This window comes from Vanessa tameamea, unplaced genomic scaffold, assembly GCF_037043105.1.
Source record: "Vanessa tameamea isolate UH-Manoa-2023 unplaced genomic scaffold, ilVanTame1 primary haplotype ctg00000038.1, whole genome shotgun sequence".
NCBI lineage: Eukaryota > Metazoa > Arthropoda > Insecta > Lepidoptera > Nymphalidae > Vanessa > Vanessa tameamea.
Window position 1 is genome coordinate 110,001 of NW_026974773.1, and position 2,500 is coordinate 112,500.

General features: G+C 48.4%; 1 non-coding gene across 1 annotated transcript; it reads right to left on the bottom strand.

Annotated features, from left to right (window-relative positions):
• Window positions 1-122: 122 nt before the first annotated feature.
• Window positions 123-2,025, bottom strand: LOC135194716 (small subunit ribosomal RNA). The gene has a single exon (XR_010309941.1). It is a non-coding gene; the product is annotated as a small subunit ribosomal RNA (ribosomal RNA).
• Window positions 2,026-2,500: the final 475 nt, after the last annotated feature.

A 2,500-nucleotide genomic window follows, 5' to 3' on the forward strand; every position in this document is an offset into this window, starting at 1 on the left:
CGACTCGAGAACGAGAGAATCGCGTCCTCGCATCGAAACGACACATTCCGAACGTCGATTTTTGTGTTTTAGAATTTTATTATCGTTCATCATCGCACTCATTCGAGATAGATAATTTACGTTAATGATCCTTCCGCAGGTTCCCCTACGGAAACCTTGTTACGACTTTTACTTCCTCTAAATGATCAAGTTTGGTCAACTTCCCAGCAACGCCGACGGCCGTGAAGCCACCGCGTGTCGGTCCGAAGACCTCACTAAATCATTCAATCGGTAGTAGCGACGGGCGGTGTGTACAAAGGGCAGGGACGTAATCAACGCGAGCTTATGACTCGCGCTTACTAGGAATTCCTCGTTTATGGGGGATAATTGCAAACCCCAATCCCCAGCACGAAGGAGTTTCAACGGGTTGCCCGGGCCTCTAGGCCAGGGAGAACATGCTGATTCCTTCAGTGTAGCGCGCGTGCGGCCCAGGACATCTAAGGGCATCACAGACCTGTTATTGCTCAATCTCGTGCGGCTCGAAGCCGCCGGTCCCTCTAAGAAGAATTTTAATACGCCGCCAGTGAGTTGCTCGACCGAAATCGAGCACACCTAAATGACGACGCCTATTTAGCAGGCTAGAGTCTCGTTCGTTACCGGAATTAACCAGACAAATCGCTCCACCAACTAAGAACGGCCATGCACCACCACCCACCGAATCAAGAAAGAGCTATTAATCTGTCAATCCTTCCGGTGTCCGGGCCTGGTGAGATTTCCCGTGTTGAGTCAAATTAAGCCGCAGGCTCCACTCCTGGTGGTGCCCTTCCGTCAATTCCTTTAAGTTTCAGCTTTGCAACCATACTCCCCCCGGAGTCCAAAATCTTTGGTTTCCCGGAAGCTGCCCGCCGAGCCATTGTAGTAACGTCGGCGGATCGCTAGATGACATATTTACGGTTAGAACTAGGGCGGTATCTAATCGCCTTCGAACCTCTAACTTTCGTTCTTGATTGATGAAAACACCTTTGGCAAATGCTTTCGCTGATGTTCGTCTTGCGACGATCCAAGAATTTCACCTCTAACGTCGCAATACGAATGCCCCCAGTTATCCCTATTAATCATTACCTCGGAGTTCTGAAAACCAACAAAATAGAACCGAGATCATATTCTATTATTCCATGCACGAAATATTCAAGCGGCATTTTGAGCCCGCTTTGAGCACTCTAATTTGTTCAAAGTAAAATTGTCGGCCCATCTCGACACTCACTGAAGAGCACCGCGATAGGATTTTGATATTGAACCGGCGTTTTACCGCCGGCTCACCGACGATATGCTCCGCAGACGTGTCAGTATCACCGCGGATGCGGTGCACCGACAGCGCGGCGCACAAATGCAACTACGAGCTTTTTAACCGCAACAATTTTAGTATACGCTATTGGAGCTGGAATTACCGCGGCTGCTGGCACCAGACTTGCCCTCCAATTGTTCCTCGTTAAAATATTTAAAGTGTACTCATTCCGATTACGAGGCCTCGAAAGAGTCCCGTATCGTTATTTTTCGTCACTACCTCCCCGTGCCGGGAGTGGGTAATTTGCGCGCCTGCTGCCTTCCTTGGATGTGGTAGCCGTTTCTCAGGCTCCCTCTCCGGAATCGAACCCTGATTCCCCGTTACCCGTGACAACCATGGTAGTCGCAGAAACTACCATCGAAAGTTGATAAGGCAGACATTTGAAAGATGCGTCGCCGGTACTGGACCATGCGATCGGCAAAAGTTATCCAGATTCATCAAAATTAACGACTTCGGACGAGACGCCCTCCGTCGATTGGTTTTGATCTAATAAAAGCACTCATCCCATCACTGGTCAGAGTTCTGATTGCATGTATTAGCTCTAGAATTACCACAGTTATCCAAGTAACTGAGTAAGATCTAAGGAACCAAAACTGATATATTGAGCCATTCGCGGTATCGCCTTAATACGGCTTGCACTGAGACATGCATGGCTTAATCTTTGAGACAAGCATATAACTACTGGCAGGATCAACCAGGGAGCTAACATAGACTTGTTGAAGTCGTCAAACTCTCTTCTCGTTTCATATTCACATATAAAATACACACACACACGCGAGGCACGCACGCACGCACGCATGCATGCATGCACGCATGTATGTATGTACCATATACGCACAGTATGAAACGAGCGTCTTACCGTATCGTCAATCGCGTTAGACGCGATAGATTTTAACGGTTGACTCTTTTATAATTCAAACGAGACACTCGCTCGCGCGCGCGTTCGCGCGCTCCCCCGCGCTTTATATATTTATCGAGACGATATTTATATATCGCGACGGCGGCGGCGGCGGCGGCGGCGACGGCGGCGTCGTCACATAATGACACATCACGGTCACGAATTCGAACGTTCTAAACGAGATCGAGTTTATTTTAAAATAACACTTCGCACACGACGTGTACGTATGTATTGTTCAACGATTATTATCGTAAAACATTGGGATCGACGCCCGGTGT